The 18,490-nt window shown below is 34.8% G+C and overlaps 1 non-coding gene across 1 annotated transcript; it reads right to left on the bottom strand.

Moving 5' to 3' along the window:
- Window positions 1–16,917: 16,917 nt before the first annotated feature.
- LOC142528174 (small nucleolar RNA R71) lies at window positions 16,918–17,026 on the bottom strand. The gene has a single exon (XR_012815654.1). It is a non-coding gene; the product is annotated as a small nucleolar RNA R71 (small nucleolar RNA).
- Window positions 17,027–18,490: the final 1,464 nt, after the last annotated feature.

Genomic DNA, 18,490 nt, shown 5'->3' with positions numbered 1-18,490 from the left:
TCTTCCTCTCCAAATATCCTTCAACAATTATTTGTTGATTTAAGCAGCAAAAATTGTGCCTCAAGTCACCAGGATCATTTCCCGCACTGTGTCGATTCGATATTCACCGTATCGTGAGTTTTAAAGATCAAAGGCATGTATATTGTTTCGTTTCTTTATCGATCTCGTCATAGTAGATATTTTGATGTATGTTATGCATAAAAGTTTGATTGTTATTGCATTAAATCGATTTCTGAAATATTTTAGATCTCAAAAGACGTTTTTGCTGTCATTTAGGTTCCTGTGTAATTTCGGTTCGTTTTCTGAAATTATGTTCAACATGAAAAACGTATATTTTTTTATACCTTCGATTTGATATAAAACTCGTAATTTTTGTACAAGAAACGAGTGATTTAAGGTTGTTTTTGTGTGACTGCTCAAACCTGCGATCTTATGAAAATGATGTTCATCATGTTTTGAAGTTATTTGTTGCAGGCTTCGTTAGGTACCGCCGGGCATGTGCTACTACATTTAGATATGTTGTGAGATGTGTTTAGGTGTTATTTGGTGGTTCGTTTGGGTCGGGATTTGCTTGGGATGTAATAGAAGTCGTAGGAAGCGAAACGATGTCGAATTACGGATTATTGTGTATTGAAGTTGTTTGACGATGCTTGGGGATATTTGGGGTGTTTCTACGGGTTCGAATCAATGTAATAGCATCCTAGGATGAGTCTTGAGGTGCTGGTTCATGGTCCTTAGGCTTGGGTTGGAAGAATGAATCATTAAGTTACTGAATTTCCACGTCCAGAGGCTACACGGAGTCCGTGCCCTTTTTCCTTCAAAAATACGAAATTTTCGTGCCTACCCGGACCCCTACCCGAACCCCTACACGGGGTCCGTGTACCCCCTTCTAAAAAAAAATTTTAAAAAAATTTTTAGATTTGCTTCGGTGTTCTATATCATGGTTTAATACGATGGTTAAAATTTCTTTATGTAAAAATATAGGATTTTGTTTTGGGTTCTATATCATGGCTTAGTAAGATTATTACTACACGAGGTCAAGTCCCGAGAGATTTAGAATGTCATAAGCTATTTATTTACTTCGGTGGTGAGCACGAGTACCTACGTCTAAGCTATGAAAGATAAGGGTTTGAACACATGTTAGTATGTTGCAGCAGCGGGCCCAAGCGAGATCCAACGAATCACTCAACGCCAAGTAAGTATGTTCGACGTGCAAAAGAAAATATTTTAAGTTTTTGAGGTATGCTAAATGTCTCGTGACCAAATTATGAATGGGTTTGGAAGTCGATGAACGTGTCCGAGGACCTCTTCACCCCGTTAAAGCATGAACGGGTTTAGATCAGGATTGGGAAGCATTAAAGCATGAACGGGGACCAATCCACCCGTTAAAGCATGAACGGGGATCTCATGTATGTGGCAGTGTGTAACGTCCCGAAAATTTGAAGGGTCACGTAAACCACGTGCATGCAAGTTATTAATTTTTTTTTTTGGTATTTTATTAAATTCTTTTAAAGCATAAAATACATATTTATTTTATTAATTTGTGTTTAATTATTTATATGCATTTTATGCATTACTATTGCATGATATAATTTATTTCACGAAATTTTAAAGGTATATGCATTAAAGATTTTTAAGTTCCATTTCGCGCTCGAACGAGGATCGGAGACCGGAGAATTTTCAGGAATATTATTTTAATTACATGATTTGTTTTTAAATATTAATTTAAAATGTTTTAAAGGTATTTTTCAAGAATTAGGATTTATTGTGTATTTTTAACTGCAAGATTTTTATTTTTATCGGTACACAAATTTTAGCGAATCGGGGTTATTTTTGAGGATTCGGCTAATATTTTCAAAATCTTTCCAACATGAAATATTTTTGAGGAGTATGTTTGGATTTAATGGGTCTATTTTTAAGTTTATTAAACTTAAAACTCTTTTTAAGTTCTTAAAAGATCATTTAGGAACCATTATCTTTTTAATTAATTTCCTAATTAAATCCTAGGCTCCACTAAACTTATTACAATCCTCCAACAGCCGACACAACCCACCCCTATCAATTCCTCTCCTTTTCAGCCAACTCTCCTCGGTTTCCTTCATTAAAACCTCTTTGTGTTTCGGTTTCTCTTGTTCTTGCAAAGGAAAAGTTCTCCCGAGTTCCCTCGTCTCGTTCTTGCTCTCCAAACTCATAAGGCACGCCATGTACTTTTATTGCTGTATCATACACGTTTATATTATGTTGATTGGGTTCATGCATGAAAGATTTTCGATCTAAGCTTTTACATGAAAGATTTTCGGTTTCCATGTGTTTTCATGCTTCATAAGGTTGTTGTTCACGTTTTCTGAAATTTTGAGTGCAAGGGGCTGCGGTCTTGAATGTCTAGGATCTGCTGGTGGTGTCAAGATGATAGCTTGGGGCTCGGGTTTGTTGCTGGACGCAGCAAAGTGAGGTCCGAGTGAGGGGTTTCTTAGAGGTTGGCTCGGATTCTTTGGTTTTAGTGTACAACGCCTAAACCACGGCCTAGACCAGACCAGGTGGGGTCTGAGCCGTGTCTTAGAGTGGATCGCATGCTGCTGGTATGGCTTGTAGAACCGTAGGAGCATTGTTGTGGTTGTGGCCGCAGGTGTGCTATCTTAGGTGTATAGCGGTTGTTGGTGAGTTGCGACTTACTCAAGGGCGTGACCGTGAGTTCAGCAGACCTAGAAGGACCTGAGGGTGGTCCAGGTGTGGTGGGTTAGGGGCTGGTCCCATTGGCTAAGGACTAGGAGCGTTGGTATGGGAAGGATGGTGGCTAGGGTCTCGGGTTAGCACATGCTGTAAATTACAGCAGCTTGCTGGCCTGTTATTCAAGTGTCTAAAGGTATGGTTTTGAGGTTTTTAGGACCTTTTAGATGTTTTTAAGGTATGATAAAAAGTTGGTAAAGTTTTGGTTAAGTTTCGGTTCGATTCGGGTTAAAACCGGGACCCCGGTTCAAGATTTAAAACAAATTGGTTAAGTTGTGAATTTGGCTCGATTTTACGTCTAGGGATATTTTTAAATATGTTTTGGGATATTTTTAGAAGTTTGGTAAGCTTCGGATCAAAATAATGAGTTTTGGAATTATTCAGGATTTAATCGACGCACGAAAAGTTAATTAAAGAATTAATTGAAACGCCTAGATTTAAGCTTAATAAAATTATGAAAAATTATATCTAAGCTCAAATAATTATTATAAGTCTAAGATTTTAATTTGTGAATTTTATGCTAAGGTTTGATTTAATTCGAGATTTAAAACGCAGTAATATGTTATAGTTAAAGATTAATATAAAATTCATCAATTTATGTCAAATAAAAATATGAGAAAATTCTTGTAGGCTTAAATAATTATTTGGGACATGTTAGAGTCAATAGAATTAAGAAAATGTCAAAAACGTGAAATTTTACGTCTATGGTCAAAATGGTAATTTTTGGGTTTCAGGTGCAAAATGGACATTTTGCACCTGAGGTGAGATGTTGGTCCTGGCAGCGCCCTGAGCACAAAATTATGATATTTTAAATGTTCATGCATCACGTTTACGATTTTTACGCTATTATAATAATTATGGTGCATGCTTAATTTAAAGGAATTAAGTGAGAAAGTGAAGAGCACTCCATCTCCGTCGCGCCGCATCGTTGTTTCGTTTGTTTTCTGTCAAAACAAACCAAGGCATGTTTATATCTTCTTTCACTCTTCAATCAAGCCATATAGGTATTTTTAAATATCGCAAGTACATTATTTTAATGCAAGAAGATCGAAATTGTTCATATTTAATTCAGTTATTTAATTATATTACGTGTAAAATATTCATTTTTGAGATTTATGCGATATTTTTTGTGGTCACTTTACTATCATGATTAAATCCGGTCGCCAGTTACCGGTCCGGTCGTCAGTTACCGGTTATGAGAGCATTACTAAGTCATGTCGCCAGTTACAGGCCCGGTCGCCAGTTACCGGCCAGTTCAGTTGTTTCACCCAGTACTGTGGCAGTGGTCTGATCAGACGTACATTACTAAGTCCTGTCGCCAGTTACAGGCCCGGTCGCCAGTTACCGGTCAGTTCAGTTCAGGGACCACTTGCATAGACCAGAATCTCAACAGAAAATTTATGACATGCTATTTTATTACAAGGCTCCAAGGAGCAAACATTTTCATTATGATTTTCAGTTCAGTTATGCACGTATTATAATTGCTCATGACAAGTTATTTTCACATTATGCCTCATGACATGATATTTTTATCTCATGCAAATTTTACTATATTATTTACTCGTTATTTACGATATATGTATGCTGAGTCTTTAGGCTCACTAGACTTGATTGTTGTAGGTACTGTTGATGTCGGGATCGAGGGCGGAGACCAGTGAGCCAGCTCGAGTCGGCAGTAGTGGGACCCGAGGACCTCATTTTTTTCAGCATTTACTATTTTATGATCAAATATTTTTCAAGTTGCTGGATTATTTTAAATTATTATTTTTACAAACAAACATTTACTTCCGCTGCCATTTCGAACATAAAACTTTATTTATCAGTTTATTTTATGAACGAGGTATTTTAATTATTTTAAAAAGAAAAATTTTAATTTTTTCGCAAATTTTCAAGTACGGATTTTTAGGCCTCTACACAGTGGATCTTCCCTGTCAGCCCAATACTGTGGTTTAGTCTGATCAGGCAAATTTATGTATGGGTCACTTGTTTTGAAACACGCCTCTACGCAAAATGATGAAGTTTATGTATGTTCAAGTATGTACAAGTATGTAAGCATGTTTAAGAAAAGTCTTATGATGATGGCACGTCTATGTTTATGTACGTATGTACAAGTTTCAAGGATGTTACTTTCAGGCTTTAAGTATGCAAGTTCAAGTTTCAAGTACGCACGCTCTATTTTAAAGTTGCATGTGATTTTATTACGTATTACTCGTTACTCCTAGTTTATACATGTTGAGTCTTTAGACTCACTAGACTTGATCGATGCATGTGATGATGCATTTGAGGAGACGAGGGGTGAGAACCAGTGAGATGGCTTGGACTGAGCGGGAGGCTAAACCCGAGGACCGCTATATATTTAAGAATTTATGAAAGTTTAAAATAATATGATTTTATGTTACTGTCATGATTCCTTGTCAAAAGCTTTAGCAATATTTTTAATTTCGAACGTTTGGTTGCAGTTATTTTTTTAGAACGGATTATGGATGACCACAATTTGAAAGTTTATTTCATATTTAAAAAAAAATTTATTTTCCGCAAATTTCAAGTAGTTTAAAATTACGGTACGTTACAGAAACGATCGGCTATTACAATTCTTTCCCCTTGGAAAATTTCGTCCTCGAAATTTCCCTTACCTCTCAAAAAATTCTGGATAACATTGCTTCATTTCTTCTTCAGTTTCCAAAGTTGCTTATTCAATCAACTGATTCCTCCATAACATTTCACAAGTCCAATCTCTTTGTTCCTCAACACTTTAACTTTTTCGGTCAAGAATTTGGATTGGTATCTCTTGATAAGTCAAATTAGGCATCAAATCCAATGGTTCATAGTTTAGAACATGTGAAGGATTCGACATGTATTTCCTAAGCATAGAGACATGAAACACATTATGAACCTTGTCCAAATTTGGAGGCAATGCCAAACGATAAGCTCTTTCGCCAATTCTGTCAAGAATCTCAAATGGTCAAATATATCTCGAACTCAACTTCCCTTTCTTCCCGAATCTCATTACCCCTTTGAGAGGAGCAATCTTGATAAAGACATGATCTCCAACTTCAAATTCCAATGGCCTTCTTCGGACATCGGCATAGCTTTTCAGTCGAGATTGCGCTGTTTTCATTCTTTCTCGAATTACTTCTATAATATCGGCTTTCTGTTGTACTAACTCAGGTCCCAATAACTTTCTTTCTCCTATTTCATCCCAGTATAAAGGTGATCTACACTTCCTACCATACAATGCTTCATAAGGAGTCATCCCAATAGTTGCCTGATAACTGTTATTATATGTAAACTCTATAAGAGGTAACTTCAAATCCAAGCTATCAGGAAAATCAATAGTACATGATCTCAACAAATCTTCAAGAATCTGAATAACACGCTCAGATTGCCCATCACTCTGAGGATGATAAGCTGTACTAAAAGCCAACTTCGTACCCAAGGCTCTGTGAAAACTCTTCCAAAATTCAGAAGTAAACCTTGGATCACGATCAGACACAATGGACACTTGAACCCCATGAAGTCTAACGATTTCCTCAACATAAACCTCAGTATATTGATTCATAGAAAATGTCATCTTGACATGAAGAAAACGATAACCCAAATAGAGTTAAAACCTTTTTGAGTTCCTGGGAGTCCTACAACAAAATCCATAGTGATGTGCTCTCATTTCCATTGAGGTATCGGCTATGATTGCAATAGCCCAGCTTGCCTTTGGTGCTCAATCTTCTTCTGGTGACAAGTCAAACATTAAAAAACAAATAAAGCAATAGCTTTCTTCATACCTGGCCACCAATATAGTCGACTGAGATCCTGATACATTTTTTTACTGCCCAGATGTATTGAGTATAGTGTTGTATGAGCCTCAATCAAAAAATCTCGTCTAGTATTATTCCCACTAGGAACACATATTCGACCTCTGAATGTAATCAATCCTTCACTGTTGGATCCAAACTCAGAATTACCTTTCAATTCAGCCTTCTTTCTCATTTCCAATAACTGATCATCGAGTTGTTGTTCCTTTCTTATTTTATCAATCAAAGTAGATCGAATAACTAAATTTGAAAGTTTAGAAACAGTACCTTGCTCAACCAAAGTTTTTTCATTTCTTTGCAAGTCCATCAACAACAGTCTTTGAATTAGAGCATTCATCATAGAAACAGACTTACAACTCAAAGCATCTGCGATCACATTCGTTTTCCCGGGATGATAGTTAATAACGCAATCATAATCTTTAACAACCTCTAGCTACCATCTTTGTCTCATATTAAGTTCTTTTTGTGAAAATAAATACTTGAGGCTCTTGTGGTCTGTGAATATCTCACACTTCTCCCCATATAAATAGTGTCGCCAAATCTTCAAAGCAAACACTACCGCTGCTAACTCAAGATCATGCGTAGGATAATTCTTCTCATATTCTTTCAATTGCCTAGAAGCATAAGCAATTACTTTCCCACGTTGCATTAACACTGCTCCAAGACCTTGCTTCGAAGCATCTGTATAAACAACAAAATCTTTTGATCCCTCCGGAAGAGCTAACACTAGTGCTGAAGTTAATTTATCCTTCAATATCTGAAAGGCTTGCTGGCAATCCTTGGTCCATACATATCTCACTTCCTTTCTTGTCAAAGTGGTAAGTGGCAAGGCTATCATAGAGAAATTAGATATGAATCTCCGATAATAACCTGCTAGACCAAGAAAACTACGCACCTCAAAGACTGTAGTGGGAATATACCATTGCTGTATTTCTCAACCTTCGATGGATCCACTGCAATCCCATCCTTTGATACAATATGGCCTAAAAAGATGACTCGATCCAACCAAAATTCACACTTGTTTAACTTAGCAAACAACTTCTTCTCCCTCAACTGCTGCAAAACTGCACTCAAATGCTCTTGGTGCAGCTCTCGATTCTTAGAATATATTAGGATATCATCAATGAATACAATAAAAAAACTTTCCAAATATGGTTCGAACACTCTGTTCATCAGATCCATAAAGACAGATGGAGCATTAGTTAACCCAAAAGACATTACCAAAAACTCATAATGACCATACCTAGCCCTGAAAGCAGTATTTGGTATATCAGCCTCTCTAACCTTCAACTGGTGATATCCGGAACGTAGATCAATCTTTGAAAATACTGAAGCCCCTTGCAACTTATCAAAGAGATCATCAATCCTCGGTAATGGATATTTGTTATTGATTGTCACTTTGTTGATCTCTCCATAATCAATGCATAATCTCAAAGAACCATCCTTCTTCTTCCAAAAAAGAACCGGGTCTCCCGATGGTGAAGAACTGGGTCTAATAAGTCCTTTATCCAACAGTTCCTGTAATTGATCTTTCAGCTCCTTCATTTCTGTCGGTGCCATTCTATAAGGAAGCTTTGAAATAGTTGATGTGCCATGAACTTCGTCAATAACAAACTCAACCTCTCTATAAGGTGGTAAACTAGGCACATCATCTGCAAATACATCTAAAAAATCCCTCACCGCTTCAATATCATCTAAATTCACTTTCACATTTTTGTTCACATCCACTACCGAAGCCAAAAACCCTAAACATCCTTTCCACAACATTTTACGAGCTTTCATACAAGAAATAAAAAAAAGAACCAGCGAAGTACCTGAACTGACTATTAATCCTCCTTCATTTCCATCTATTGAAAATCTCACTGTCTTGGCAACACAATCAATAACTGCAAGGTGAGTCGATAACCAATCCATACCCAATATCACATCAAAGGCAACCATGGGATTAACAATAAAATCATCAAACATTGTTCTTTCATTAAATTTCACAGAACAAGCACGAACAACACTGGTTGGACAAATCTCATCTCCTGATGTTAATAATATACTATACTAGATATCATGATAAGATGGAGTGATACCCAAAGATCTCATAAATATTTCAGCATAAATGAATGAGTAGTTCCAGTATCAATCAATGTAATAGCTACTTTGCCCGAAATTAAAATAATACTTGAGATCACAGAAGAATCAGGATTTATATCTTCCTTTGTCATGGTAAAGATGTGTCCTTATACTTTTCCTTTCCCATATATCTGAGGACAATTCACAGCAATATGTTCGGTAGTTCCACAATTAAATCATTTGTTACTACCCACCAAGCATTCACCCTTGTGATGTTTGCTACACTTTGGACACAATGGTTTATCTACTGCAGGAGGTGTAGGAGTAATCATAGGAGTTTTGGCCCGATGTTCCTCCTTCCCTTTTCCTTTAAATCTTACCTTCCAACCTTGACTTGAACCATGGCCCTTAGGTGGAAAACTTTGTCTTCTCAATTGTCTCTCGATCTCAATCTCCTTCTCATTCTGCTCTGCCATAAGTGCCTTCTCCACAATTTCTTTGTATGTTGTATCTTTGCACATCCTTACATCTCGCTTGATTTCCGCTCTTAAACCCCTTAAGAAGTGCTCACCCCTTTCTGTATCATCTTTGGAAATGTAGGGGGCAAACTGACAGGCCTCTTCAAATTTAAGAAGGTAATCATTTACATTCATACTTCCTTGTTTCAATTCCAAAAATTCTTTCACCTTCTTTGTCTTGACATCTTTAGAAAAATATTTGTGAGAACCCGAATTTAAGTATTCAGTATTTGGCAAGATTTTAAAGTGCTAAATTAAAATAATTAAGCCAAATAATTATACTTGTGTGTTAAAAATATGTATTAGAAAAATATCGACATTATAGACGATATTAAAATACATATCGATGTTTAATAACACACGAGAGTTGTGAATATTTGGATCGGGTCACATTCTAGTATTTGTGGTAAATCATTAAATTCATGTATATAGATATGTGTATAGAAAGAAGCCCATTTTCCCCCTAGCCCAATCCATTTCCTCCTTAAATCTTCTCGTTTCTTCACATTTCATCCATTTCTTTTTCTTTCTTGCTCATCTTCCCTGCTGTCGAGCTATTACTTCGTTTTTTTTTCTCCAACTTCTTTCTTGTCACTTTTTTTGGTTCCTTAGAATGTGAAGAGATTGATTCTAGCTTTATTTCAGTTCAAGGGAAGCTTTTGAAGGTAATCCCTAAGCCTAGGTTTTAAATTTTGTCCATGGAAGAATTTGGTTTCTATTTTCGAGTTGCAGGTTTTGGCTTCTGATTTTCACGTTTATGTGTGGTCTACACTAAGAAGCTTGACTTGTAGTTCAAATAGAACTTATAGATCTATTTGTAAGCTTTCTGTAGCCGCTGACGAAATGGAATTCCAATTAAAAACGGATTTGATATGATTTTTCTACCAAAATGTGTCAAAAGGGAATTCTTTGTTGGAGCTGTGTAGATTAGCTACTGTATTTTGAGTTTATGATATTTTTGCGCTCGGATTCTGGACTTGTGATTCAAATAAGAGTTGTAGAGCAATGTGGTTTCTTCGTATTGATATAAGAATCGTTAAATTCCATTAAGAATTGAAATCGTTATACTCATTTTGCCGAAACTGCAGGTACAGACTGTTGTCCGCCAATTGCGTTGGTAGTAGCGTCTTCTTGAAAATTCAAGGATTTATCTATTAGGATTCTGGAAATAGTTTCTTCTAGGAAAACTTAGTTATTTGAGTTTTATTTCATCTCCAATTGACGGATATCAATTTGAGTCAATGATGAGTTAGATATGAATTTTATACTCATAGGTGTCAAACCTGGATCTGTCACAGAAAACATTTCTCATGGTTTCTGGTTTTGGGTGTTTTTCAGTGTCGAGATAATTGAATTTCTTTCTGATTACTTCTAATGAAATATGGGATTTTGATTTAGGATTCCAGCCATGTATGATAAGTGTGTTTTGGTTAAGTTTTGGTTGAGTTATGACCTTAAAACCGAGCTTAGGTCCAAGCTGGAATTAGTAACTTGTTTTTGGCTAAGAGTTGAATTTTTATTTGATGTAAATAAATTATTTGCCACACTTTTTAGTAGCCAGGAAGCTCCAAGGAGTTCATAAACTATTGTGGTAATTTAATTTGATGGTTAAGGTACGGATTGATCGATTATTTACAGCGTCTATAACGAAGTGTAATTTAATTGATGTGATTTTATGAGAATTAGGTGTTTATGTGCTCTTTGTGTTGTTTGGGTGTATTTTTAGATTATTCCTCATTTTTTAAAATAAATGAGAGTTTTTTTAAATATATTGGAATAATCTGTGGATTTATATGCATTGTTGAGCACGCATTTATATCGAGCCATGACTATGTTGTTTTCTAGATTTCTGTTTACTCTTGTATGAGTTATTTAGACATCAGAGCCGAGGGCGTTTAAGCGTCACACCTCTGATGACTAGCGGAAGGGCTGTGCAGTTCTGCAGACTGACACCCCTCATGCATATGTGCAGGGCCGAGGGCGTATTTGACACGTCACACCCCTGGCACATGTGGCCACAGTTGTTGCTATCGTTTCTTTGGATCCAGTTTGATATCTGAGATTATTGGTACCCTACATGCATTGCATTGCATTGATTTCATTACATGTCATTTATTTATGTTGTAATTTATTTGATCTTCGTACTGGGGTTTGACCCCTGTCCTTCGGGGCTGTTGTGGTTTGTTTTGTGATTCCTGTAGAACCCGAAAATCAGATTACGTAGAAGCCATGCATAATTGCTACTATTTAAATAAAAAATGAATTTTTATAAATATATGAAGTGTTTGAGTTATTTTAATAATTTTAAGTCATGATCATTTATTTTAAAAGTAGATGTTTAGATTTATCTTTCCAGGATAAATACACGAGGCCGGACCGGAGTTTGGAGATTAGAGATAAGATTAATAATAAGAAAGACATTCCTAAATTTAAGTTAATTCAAAGAATAAATTAATTCAAAGAATAAAAAATGTCCTTGGGATTTAATAAATTAATTAGAGTTAAGTTGGTAAATAAGTTCTTTTGGTTAATATTTAATTAAAGCTTAAATAAAAAAAAATATGCAAATAAATGGAGGATGAATTAAGCTAGGTATAAAATAGTCAAGAAATTTAAACATAACATTTAAATACATAAATTTTAAGTCAAGCATGCCATGCAATGTTCTATTCTAAATTAAATTGTAATTCATTAAAAATATATATAATAAGTGTATTAAACCTTAAGAATTTAAAATGCAAGATTTAAAACACTATTATACCATGCAAGAAGTATTAATAATATTGGTCAAGACAATTCAAAAAATTGTATTTGACCTCATTCAAAGTTAACACTAAATGGTTTTATGGTACATTCACTTTCTACCTTTAAGCTCCATAGTTATGGGTAATTCAAACACCATAATTAACCTTAATCCTTCCTCAACAAGTTACAAGCAAACTCACATGTAATACAACAAAAACAAATGCAAGAATCCATCGGCAACAAGGAAGGAGGAGAATTTCAAATTATTCAACTTCTTGCACTTGTAATTCCCCACCTAAATGCATATTATGACCCCTTAACACCTCCTATATCATTCACCTTCATCCCTAACATCATCTACATTAATATGCTCGAAATTATCAGAAGAAACACAGCTGAAAATCGTGCATAGCAGCAGAAATAAAATAGGAAACAAAGCAAACACAACTCCGGCTCCGCCGCTCGCATTCGTCGTATTGATTTGTTTTTGTGTCAAAACAAATTCCAGGCTTGTATATGTTGTTTCTTTGCTCTTCAATCAAGTCCTATAAATATTTTTAAGCATTATATGTTCAGGATTCATGAGGTAAAAACGAAATTTTGACAGCAACAACACAAAAGTTTCTGCACAGATTTTTTGGCTTACTCTTTGTGACTCACGGTTTTGAATTGTTTGGTGCTTCAGGAGGTTGTCTCTTTTTCCAGGCACACAAGGCTGCATTTAGGAATAAATTAGAATGTGTTAGGATGTTTTTGGGTCAATGGTTCAAGTCCATACAAGCATAACAAAGAATTTACAGCAACATTTCCATGAGTTACAGTTTTGTGTCAAAGTTTCTGTCATTGGGTGTTTAAAGTGGGAGTTCGAATCTTGGCTGTCTTAGGGACTGTAGCCATGGTTAGAATCATCCTTTATCATGTCTAGGACGTGACCAAGGTGTCCTTTCAAGGTTTGGTTCATGGTTCCCTCAAAATTTTTAGAACAACAACGCAAGTGCATAATTCGAATTTTCCATTTCCTGTATTAGTGTGTCTTCGGTTTTGGGGTGTGGTTTAGATTGTGGTTGGCTTATAGCCCTTAGCCATGGTCCAAGCCATGCCTTAGGATGTTGGTAAGAGTCCTTGGGAGGTGGTTCAAGCCCTTGGTCAATAAATTTCAGAGTTTACACCACAAACGCACAAGTTGCCACTGCTGGTTTTTTTTTGACAGCAACTTTCATCTTCGGTTTTGAGGTTGGTTTGAGTCCTTGGTTGGCTTTTAGCCCATGGCCTTGGACTGGACAATACCTTAATGAGTTAGGAAAGTCATGTTTTTGGCCGTTCGTGATTTGGTCGAGTTTAGAGGTCGTACGAGAATTTACGGTGAAAGGTGCCAAAATGACTCTCGAAAGAGTGTTTTATGTTTTTGGATTCCTTTCACCTATTTTCGTGTTTTACAGTTAGTATGCATATTTTTCAGTATGTTTGGGGTATTTTTAATCATGGTTAAACGTCGGTTTAATGTTGGTTCGGGTTGGTACGAAGCCATGGTTAAAAATCAAGTTGTTGGTCCGAATCGTCTCGTTTTTGGTTCTATTGTAAAAATTTTGTCAAATTAAGATTTATTGCATGTGTCACATATTAGTAGTAAGTCGCAGCAAGCCTGGGAACGATCCAACTCATCCGGTAAAAATAAGGTTATAATTATATTACGTGCATAAAAATATAAAATGTTTATTTTTGAGATATATGCTATATGTCTTGTGGCCACCTTATGCTTATGGGTTTGGAAGTCGGTAGGCGCAACCGAGGACCTCTCCGCCCGGTGACTTACGACCGGTTTATGAATATGTATGGGTACGGACATCCAGTCCAAGGGCTGTGATTGATCTCTACCGCCTAGTATACTGTGGTTTAGTCTGATCAGGCGCTTACGTTATGTTATGGGCCACTTGCTTAGAAACATTATCTCTACCAGAAAATTATGATATGACATGTCAGAGCTCTATTGAGTAAAGCTTTTACGTATGATTTTCAGATATGCACGTAGTTATAATTATTCATGATACGATTTTCACCGTACGCTTTACGATACCATATTTTTACGTTGCATGGTATTTTATTATATATATTTAATTGTTATACACGATATATACATGTTGAGTCTTTAGACTCACTAGACTTGATTGTTGTAGGTATTGATGAGGTCGAGACTGCGGGCGGAGACCAGTGAGCGATCTTGGGACAGCAGTAGTAAACCCGAGGACCTCATGATTTAGTTTATGAACCTTTTATTATTCAAACTCAATTTTAATACGTTGGATTATTTTAAGTTGATGTTTACGTTGGATTAATTTTAAACTGTTTGTTTGAAAACAATATTTGCTTCTGCTATTATTTTAAAGTTAAAATTATTTACATGTTTATTTTATAAATTGGGCAAATTATTTATTTATTTAGAAAAATTTTAATAATTCCGAAAAAAAAATTATGAATACGAAATACGGGCCTTTACAGTTGGTATCAGAGCCTATGATCTTGTAAAGGGTTGTACTACTACTGCTCTCGAGAAGCTCATGAAGTAACGTCTTCGGTCTGTAAGTTATACGATTACGCATTTATTTTAAAGCATGAAATATTTTGCGTCAAGATTACGAGTATGCATTATTTATTTAAATTTAAAGAAATAGTGGAATTATGCATGTTGGTTACGTATGGATTATAATTATGGAACAGCATGCCTCCTAGACGCCGTGTTGGACCCCCGAGAGGTAATGATAAGGGCCGTCATGAGGACGGTGAGGGTCAGAGACAAAGGGAGAACGAGGAGAGAGATCTACCACCACCCCCTCCACCAGACATGAATGCCCAGATGCTAGTTGGGTGATAAACATAAAAATTGTACATTAATTAAATGTTTTATAATATAAATATATAGTTTTTGTTTTATTAAATGTTTAAATATTATATGTTTTATAATAAATTGTATAAAATATAAGTTGTTGTGTAATTACAAGTTTTTACTATTTTTTACAGGTTCGACAAAACAAGAATAAACTTGGCGTTGCAAATGGGATTAAGATGATTCTTGGACCTGTAGAAAGTTGATGTTAATATCTACAATATTGGTGTCAAGCATGAGATAAAAATCCTCTCACAATTGGGATCAAATTAAGCAACAAATAAAGTTACCAAAGGAGTGGCAGTTTTACCATGCTCTAGTATTTTGACCATATGTCTCAAATTACTTGGTGAAATGATTTGAAAAAAATACCACAACTAGACAACTCAATTATCCACATGTTTCTTTTTATGTGAAGAAGCAAATTCCAAGAAGAAGATTTTCAAAAGTGATGTGTAATATAATATAATATCTTGGAACACCAATGAAGACTTTTGTGTAAAAAAAAATATTTTATTTGTGGTTGTCTCCCCAAATTTGGCTATAAATAGGGGTGCATTGTAATGTATTGAGATATCCCTCATTCTATGAACAAACCTTTGAGTTCATAATATTTCTCTCTATATTTTTCCTTTATTTCTTCATTTAAATATAATTAGCATGTTAATTTCATATTCTAAGTTTTACACTTTGAATAATGAATAGCTAACTTCCTAAAGTTGAGATGAAAAGGTGAAACTCTTGGCATGATAATAAGGTTACTAAAAGGTAAGAATCTATGTTTTATATTATTTAATCATTATTTATTGTTTATGTTATATTTATTTCTTTAAGCATTTTTATACCCTACTTATAAGTGGGAGTTTTGATTTATTGTTGCTATATGTTACACTAAATTCTTGGAACCATTTAAATATTAGTTTGGTGTTACCAACCATTTAAAGTGGATGCCTTGATTTATTATATATGAATATATTATAATATTAAATTTTTGGAACCATTTAAATGTTTGTTTGGTTTTACCAACCATTTAAAGTGGATGCCTTGATTTATTATATATAAATATATCATAATATTAATTTTTTGGTACCATTTAAATGTTAGTTTGGTTTTACCAACCGTTTAAAGTGGGAACCTTGATTCAGTGTTTACAAATTTATATAGCACAATAAATACTTGACCACATTTATAAGTTTTGGTATATATTATATACTTATAAGATAATAATATATAACATAATATAAATATAATTATTTAATATATTGGAACCATTTTATTAAGTGGATTTCAATAATGTTCGTTAATGTTAACTTTATTAAAATACAAAGAGTGGATCCTTTAATCTCAACTACTTAAATTAAAATTTGAACAATTAAAATTTACCCATTAAAGATTCAAACAATTAAAATTAAAAAGAAACAAAAACAAAAACAAAACAAAAAGACATTGTAGTGGACTTGTAATTACCTTAGCTTCCCTGTGGATACGATATTCGGACTCACCGAATTATACTACTTGTGGACAACCTGCTCTTGAGAGTGCAACAATCAAAGTCGCAACAAGTTTTTAGCGCCGTTGCCGGGGAAGTATAATTTAATTTCAAGTCTATTTAATTTTGTTTATAGTTTATTTTTCTTTATTTAAATTTTTATTGCTTTTGTGTGTTTTTATTTTTTTTTTTGCATTTGCATGAGCATTTGGTCACGTACACTTAGTGGTCGACTCATTCGAAATAACCCTTTATTTTTACAAAACATGGCGGAAGAACCCATCCAAGAAAATGAAGATGAAATTCAATCTCAACATGATCATGATAGACGAAGAACACTTAGAGATCACATGAATCCTACACGTACTAGTGCACCTTCATGTCTAGTTTTTCCCCCTGATGCATCTCATTTAAATTTTAAGCTTGGTATTATCCAAGTTTTACCCAATTTTCATGGCTTAGATTCTGAAAATCCATACATGCATTTACGAGAGTTTGAAGAAGTGTGCAACAAATATAATGATCTAAATTGTAGCATGAACACCATTCGACTTAAGCTTTTTCCTTTTTATTTAAAAGATAAAGCTAAAACTTGGCTACAAAATCTTAGATCGGGATCCATTCGAACTTGGGATGAATTGCAACAACAATTTTTGAAAAAGTTTTTTCCATCTCATAGAACAAATTCTTTCAAAAGGCAAATCATTACTTTCACTCAAAAACAAGGAGAAACTTTTTATCAGTGTTGGGATAGATACAAAGAATTGCTTAATCTTTGTCCACATCATGGTTTTGAAATTTGGAGAGTTGTTTCTCAATTTTATGAAGGCTTAACACCTAAAGATAGGCAAATGGTTGAATTTATGTGTAATGGAACATTTGAAGATAAAGATCCAAATGAGGCAATTGAGTATCTCGATTCATTAGCTGAAAATGCTCAAAATTGGGACACTATAGGTACAATCGAACCATCAAACAAGATTCAATCTCCTACATCTGGTGGAGGTATGTACACTCTTAAAGATGAACATGATCTTCAAGCTAGATTTACCTCTTTGGCAAGAAAAGTTGAGGCACTTGAATTGAAAAAGAATGGTCAATTAAAATCTGTTCAAGAAATTGTGTGTCACATCTATGATACAAGTGATCATTTTACAAAAGATTGTCCCACTTTGTCCTCTTTTAAAGAATGTCTCCATGAACAAGCCAATGTTTTGAACAATTTCAAAAGGCCAAATTTTGAACCATTTTCTCAAAATTACAATTCAGGTTGACGAAATCATCCAAATTTTAGTTGGAGGAATGATAATGCTGCACAATTTTCACAACCACATTTCCAAAATCAACAAAATTTTCAAAATTATGCACTTTATGTTCCTCCACCTAAAAGAAATTTGGAAGATACATTGAATTCTTTCATTGCAAAGCAAGAGTCTATCAATACTCAAACTGCTCAAACCATGACAGATTTGAAAGATACTCTTGCTAAATTTGCATCTGCACTTAATGTTCATGAAAAAGGTAAATTTCCTTCACAACCTCTCCCTAATCCCAAGGATCATCATTCACAAACTGGAACTTCTGGAACTCGATCGATGGATCAGGTAAAATCTGTTATTACCCTTCGAAGTGGTAAGGTTGTGGAAAAATCCATTCTTGAACCTTGTGAAGACGATGATAAATCAACTCCAAAGGGTAAGGAAGTGGAACCCATAACTTGCGAAGAAGAGGTTCAACAGACAGTGTCACCACCATTCCCTCATGCATTGAAAAATACAAAAATATCAAATTTGAATTCTGATATATATGATATTTTTAAACAAGTAAAAGTTAATATTCCTTTATTAGATGCAATAAAACAGGTACCATCATATGCCAAATTTTTGAAAGACTTGTGCACTGTGAAAAGAAAATTGAATGTGAAAAAGAAAGCATTTTTAGCCGAACAAGTAAGTGCAATCATTCAAAATAATAATACTTTGAAATACAAAGACCCTGGTTGTCCTACTATTTCATGTATTATTGGAGAACGAAAGATTAAAAAAGCCTTGCTTGATCTTGGAGCAAGTGTGAATTTACTTCCATATTCAGTTTATCAAGAACTCAATCTAGGCGAGTTAAAATCAACTTCGGTAACACTTTTACTTGCCGATAGATCTGTTAAAGTCCCAAGAGGTATGATAGAAGACGTATTGGTCCAAGTTGATAACTTTGTATATCCTATCGATTTCATAGTTTTAGATACAAAACCTATCAA

The sequence above is a fragment of the Primulina tabacum genome, chromosome 15 (genome assembly GCF_025594145.1).
Source record: "Primulina tabacum isolate GXHZ01 chromosome 15, ASM2559414v2, whole genome shotgun sequence".
Taxonomy (NCBI): Eukaryota; Viridiplantae; Streptophyta; class Magnoliopsida; order Lamiales; family Gesneriaceae; genus Primulina; species Primulina tabacum.
The sequence above is the reverse complement of the archived record's forward strand: the minus strand, read 5'-3'. Positions and strand labels throughout refer to the sequence as shown.